Source organism: Rhipicephalus microplus, chromosome 5 (genome assembly GCF_043290135.1).
Source record: "Rhipicephalus microplus isolate Deutch F79 chromosome 5, USDA_Rmic, whole genome shotgun sequence".
NCBI classification, from domain to species: Eukaryota; Metazoa; Arthropoda; class Arachnida; order Ixodida; family Ixodidae; genus Rhipicephalus; species Rhipicephalus microplus.
The window spans coordinates 30,893,914-30,900,343 of NC_134704.1; positions in this window are offsets into that span (position 1 = coordinate 30,893,914).

Genomic DNA, 6,430 nt, shown 5'->3' on the forward strand with positions numbered 1-6,430 from the left:
TGTGCATTGCTGGCCGTGGAGTGGGTCCAACAACGCTACCTTCGACGTGCACATCATGCGCTGGCTCGTTAACAAGCCTTCCTACAGAAACAGTCTCGCCAAGAAGTGACCCCTGCACCTACGAGCAGGCTTATCTAACATCATTCGCTTTGTGGATATGGCGGCGATTGTATTTTATTGGCTGGCCGCCTTCTCTAAATGGTATGCGTAGCACGTTTCCAAGCAGTAGTATGCCAAACCTGCAGTTTTCTTAAGAGAACATTTCTATTGTGAGAGCTTTTTTTGGGGCAATGCGGGTCTTAAAACTCACCGCGAAAAAATTTCGTAGTCTTATTTCATTTCATCATTGACGCCCCACCACGGTGGTCTAGTGTCTAAGGTACTCGGCTGCTGACCCGCAGGTCGCGGGTTCGATTCCCGGCTGCGGCGTCTGCATTTCCGATGGAGGCGGAAATGTTGTAGGCCCGTGTGCTCAGATTTGGGCGCACGTTAAAGAACCCCAGGTGGTCGAAATTCCCGGAGCCCTCCACTACGGCGTCTCTCATAATCATATGGTGGTTTCGGGACGTTAAACCCCACAAATCAATCAATCAATCATTTCATCATTGACATCACGATTGAATGCGTGAGGAGAGGGCGCACCGCATACGTGGCAGTCAGATTGCTAAGTGCTTATGGGCCGATGACAGTGTGGCAGTGGCGGTTAGAATGCTCAATACAAAATGATGATAAGAGTGACTGGAATCTTAAACGTGCAGGCGCAGTCTGGCAGACATATGGTGTTAATCACTGTGGCTAATATGCAAGCTCACAACTCAAGCTCACAACACAATCCACTGTCGACTAACTGCAGCCCGAGAAATGAGAAATGTGCAATACTGTGATAACACGTGGTAGCATTCTTTATGAAAATTTCTCGACGTAAAATCACAACCAGTGTTTTTTTTTTTGTTGTTACGCACAAGATGACCTTCGCGCCAGCAACGTGATGCGCTTCTCGTTCACAGACGCCAAGTTTATTTTTACAAGGGCGATGTGTGTAAACAGCATCAAGCGAAACAGAATTCTAGCGGAATACGAGGCTCTCTAATTATAATCTTGCTGATGCTGCCGCCGAGCATAGCGCGTTTCCATACCCAAAAAAACGCAGCAGGCGAGCACCCAGCAATGGTCACGTGAGTGAGATTCACGTGACCTACGCATAAACGTTCCCTCTGACGTCACTGATAGAGTGGCGCATCTCTATTGAGCTAGTTCTGACAGTGGTAATGCTGACCAAATACAGAGAACCGCGGCATAGGATATATATGAATACTGCCTCCATGCCCCATCTCTTCCCCAAATAACACGAGCCTGCCACAGTCACTGGTGCGATATCGACGTGACGCCCCGAAGGTCCTTTCCATTTCATTCAAATTTCGGTGGTGGTATGACGTGACGTGGGACGTTTATGCTCAAGTTTTGTGTTTTTTCGTGCATGCGATGGCGATTGGAATGCAGGACACACGGCATCGAGCATTCCACATCGTGGGTCCACTACTTCAATCGCTTCGTACTGTTTCTGTGTTGACTGCGTGCACCTTAGAATATGGACGAACACAGACTAGGCAACCTCATATTTATCCTCGCGGGAAATTCTACTGCGCTCTGTGAAATATACGATAGGGGCTAACGGTGTGACGTCACGAAACGTCAGCATGGTCTCGCACGCGCGTCCGAGGCCATCGGAGCAGATAGATCGGTCATGCGGCTTGGGGCAAACAGCGGGGGATGCCAGAATCACAGGCGGAGTTACGAAGGATACCGACGATGAGCGGCTACATGGGAGACTTGAGAGAGACACTCAGCGATAGGCCCTTGAAAAGGTTGGTTCGCAGTATTTTCCTGCCCCACAGCTTTAGTGAGGAACGTGCGTCTGTTTATGAACGCCACTTTTCGGTATAATGCTCTAGCCCGTGAAAAGGATGCCTGAAAACAAATGATCATTGGAGGATACACTTCAACGGAATGTCATGAGACACTTTCATTCCGTAGGTGACGCAAGCCTTGCGGCACATGCATGGTGTTTCAGCTAACTTGCTCCAAGTATACTTTTTTAAAACTTTGCTCACTCTAGGTTTCCCACCACATAGCCACCCTTGTTTTTCAAACTGCTTTGTATTTTTTTAGATGAGAGTCATGTCAGTTAAACCCTTGTGTTTAGAATGTTGGTTATCCACATTTACTATATAACAACTTTATAAGAATTACATAACTACTGCGGTGACACAGCAACGAATAGTTGGACGTTGTTAGAATATGCCTTTAACCACTGCTTATGATATGCAGGTAGTCGCATCGCAGTGTGCACTTCGGCGAAATGCGTTTTTGCTGTAACGCGAGTGACAATGTTGCGTCAGACTATGAGCTACCTTACACGTGCCAGTGTAAGTTGATGATTGGTTGATATGTGGGGTTTAACGTCCCAAAACCACCATATGGTTATGAGAGACGCCGTAGTAGAAGGCTCAAGAAGTTTCGATCACCTGGAGTTACTTAACGTACCCCCAAATGTGAGCACACGGGCATACAGCATTTTCGCGTCCATAGGAAATGCAGCCGCCGCAGCCGGGATTCGATCCCACGACCTGCAGGTAAGCAGCCGAGTACCTTAGCCACTAGATCACCGCGGCGGGGCGCCAGCGTAGTCAATTAGCCTGGCAAATTATTCAAGTCTCACTCTGATCGCGCAGCGAAGAGCATTGCTTGTTATAAAATAATTTTTCATATGCGAGTTCATACAAGATGCTAATTTCAAAGCCCACGGCAACGCGCCAGTTGTCGGCTCATCCGCTCTCATTCAAACGTATGCTGCCACTGGCCGCTATACGCGGCGGATGTGTTGTAATCAGAAGACTCATTGCCGCACCTGCACATTTAAAAAAAATCCGGGATCCTACGATAAAAATGAAGGTTATGGAAAACCTGCTGCTCTCTTCCGTTAGAGTGAGCTGTTTTAATCTCTGTTTTCCACAGGAATGCAAGAATGAAGGGACCAGCGCGTTTCCGCTTCTCGCTAAACTAAGCTCTTTAACAGCCTTATCGGCTAGGTTAAACCAAAGTGCCTACATTCGGAACTGCGATACATTGTAAAGCTGCTATAACGTTAACATTACGAACTACACCACTATTCTGAAGCAAGCCGACACATGCACTCGCAGCGGTGGTGTAGTTGTAAGGCTTTACTGCTTTACGCGAACGTCACGTGATCTAATCCCGGCTGCGGCTGCTGCATTTTGGAGGGGGCGGAATGTTTGAAATCCGTGTAGTTATACTTAGGTGCTCCATGAAGAACACCGGAAGATCAAGTTTTTTCAGAATCTTCCTCTACACGGCGCTCCTTATATCGCGGTTTCACAACGTCAAACCCAAGGAGTTACAAAGCACTGCAGATACATTGTACCCAATCCTGTAGCTCACGGTGGCACGCTAGTGAAATGCACAGTCGTGCGCTTTTCTGGCTGGCCAACGTGAGCTGTAACTCACAAATCTTTTCCCAGCGTCATCCGTCACGGTGGCCTTGGTTGCGGGTACTCGGCTGCTGATCCGAAATACGAGGGTTTGATCTCGGAGTCGGCTATCTCACTTCTACAGAGAGAACCCGTATACCCAATGCGCGATGTCAGTGCACAATAAAGGAACCCAAGTGGTCTCAATCGTCGGTAGCCCTCCACTACGGCATGCCTCGCAGTCATAGTGTAGTTTACGCACGAAAACCCACCAACTGTTAATTATTATTCGTCGCAGAGTTAAGCGCATGGTTATTTTGCCCCATTTAATTGTAGAGACTGTGCGAACTAGTGAAGCCGAGGGACAGTTAATCCAAGGAAAGCATGAGGAGATCATTTGTCGTTTGCTTAACTATATGACCATAATTCCCATATAAATATAAATACAAAAAATTAGTGCACGAAATTCACCGACGAAAAAGGGGATTTCTGTCCACTTTCATTTTTTTAATTTATGCAAAAATATTTACAATGCACTTGAACAGTTAACAAACCATCAATTATGTTCCATGCGCCTTCCCTGGCTCCATTAGCTTGTCGGCTTTATTAGTTCTTTGGACGGAAAGACGAGCCACTCGGACTATTTTCCCACACAGAGACTATGCGATGGGTCTACACACGCTATTCTAAAATACATAATCGTGCGAGGCGGGAATAAGTCCATGGGTGAATCATTTTTTTTAATGTGGTGCCTCTGATTCAGAGTGGGACTTCGACGTGACCAAGGCTGAACGGATGTATCGAAAGGTCAGTGTCCATCGCCCAATGCCGTCTAGCGAAGTCACATTTCACAGCGCTTTTCTCTGCGTACATCGGTGTCTGGTTTGAAGGACGTGATTTCGAATGGCAGTGTGACCCACACGCAAGTTGTTTATGCATCCTTTCTGGAGAGCCCATTTGCTCATTGATGAATGTCTTGACTGCGCAATGGAAATAACTGCGCTCAATGTCTCAACCTTTTATAATCTACGCCTGCTTATCGCCACACCATCCTCTCAACCGATAAAAAACTTCTCAGCCCATATTGGGAGACTACTTCTTCTAGTCCATCATACGAGCTATTTAACATGCCCTACATTTCTTTTTTTTTTTTTTGCCGTCTGAAAATGTAACTGCAATATTTTTTCAAGATTTTTTTTTTTTATGCCGGGCCTCTCGAGCGGTTATATAGATATACATATGGCCAACCGACGATCTCGAAGGCCCTACAAACCAAGCTTGCACGAAAATTTAATTCTTTTCTCAGAGGCGTCAAGTTTTTCTTTTCGCATTTTTTTAGAGTTGTGGCTATCGTACTTACATTACAGTGGTATTTAAAAGTAGCCAATCCCTCCCCCCCCCCCCTTGTTGAATTTCCCTTAAAGGAGTCTGATGAGGTGACGCATGGTGTCATGTTCATGTTTAAAGTTTACCTTAACCAGCAGGAGTCAACATTGAATTTTTATACTGTCGTTATATAGGCAATCTAATCTGACATGGTTATGTAGCAATGTGTTTTTACCGATGCAAATGAAGCATATAGAGTGCTCTCATGTGGCTTATGCGGAAATTGATTGGCATTCACAATAAACAATTATGCCCCATAGCCGGTAACGGTAACAGTGCAATCATCAGGACGCCTGAACGAACTCAATTTAATCATTTATGAAAGGGGTGTCTCATTATACCTTCAATACGTTCGTCTTCTTCTCCCCCCCCCCCCCCCCCGACCCCGAAGAAGAAGAATAATTCACGTTTTTTTTTTTATTCCTGCTGAAGAATCGCTGCTCTTCCCAATGGAAACCCAACAACACACAAGTAAGCGGAGGCCGGTATTAAGGTAGGTATCCTCTAAATAAAAAGCGCGCTTCCCAAGTTGGCCGAACGGCCATAATTTCAGCTTCCTCAGAAAGTAGCACCATATGTACCTGTATTGGTTCTTTAGAAAACTCCAATTGGTGCAGTATTGCTTTTCACAAGACGACGCCGATGATTAAGTGACCCGACAAAGACATAGCTGAAAACGAAGCAAGAAATATCGGCCCCGTACATCGTGTAACTGCTGCCGCAGAGTAAACAAATGACGAGAAGACGATTTGCACCGTTGCCATGAACTTGCTTTTGCATGCTGAAGTTTTGAGGCAAACGTCCAAACCTACATCCCCGCCCCTTCCCCATAGACAAATATTTGGTCGAGGTTGGAAAGTGCGACAGCTAGCAGTTTGTTATCATTGTCATTCTTTCATCGACAAATACTGTTCGAGTAGCTACTTCTGACTAAAGGGTGACATACCCGCAGGCATGTCATTGTCTTTTTTCTGATAAGACACTCGTGGAGAAGTGATGATCTTATCGACAGATGCACCCAGAGACGGTTTCATCACGGATTGCGTCACAACAACTAGTGCAGCAAATTGCCGCAATCAGGGAAGGCTTTCTTGCATACGTAAATAAAGCGGTCGTCGAGAAGAACGTCTGTTTTTGAGAAGTGCATTATTATTAGCATTCGTAATGGAACGACGTCAGTCAATACTTGGAATAAAAGACTACCTGAGGTGAGGTGCAACAAGTGGGAATCTTAGTAGGAACGTCACTGTAATCTCATGCTGCTCACAAATGTATATATATATATATATATATATATATATATATATATATATATATATATATATATATATATATATATATATATATATATATATATATATATATATATATATATATTTATATATATATAGTCCAGTAGATCCTCCGTGAGCGGTCACAACGTGGTTTATTTCGACGTTTCGGCCTAGAGTCTGGCCTTCATCAGGGTATATATATATATATATATATATATGATAAAAGACTCCTACGAAGGACAACGTTCGGCGCCCCTCGCACTCTTGGCAACGCCTGTGCTT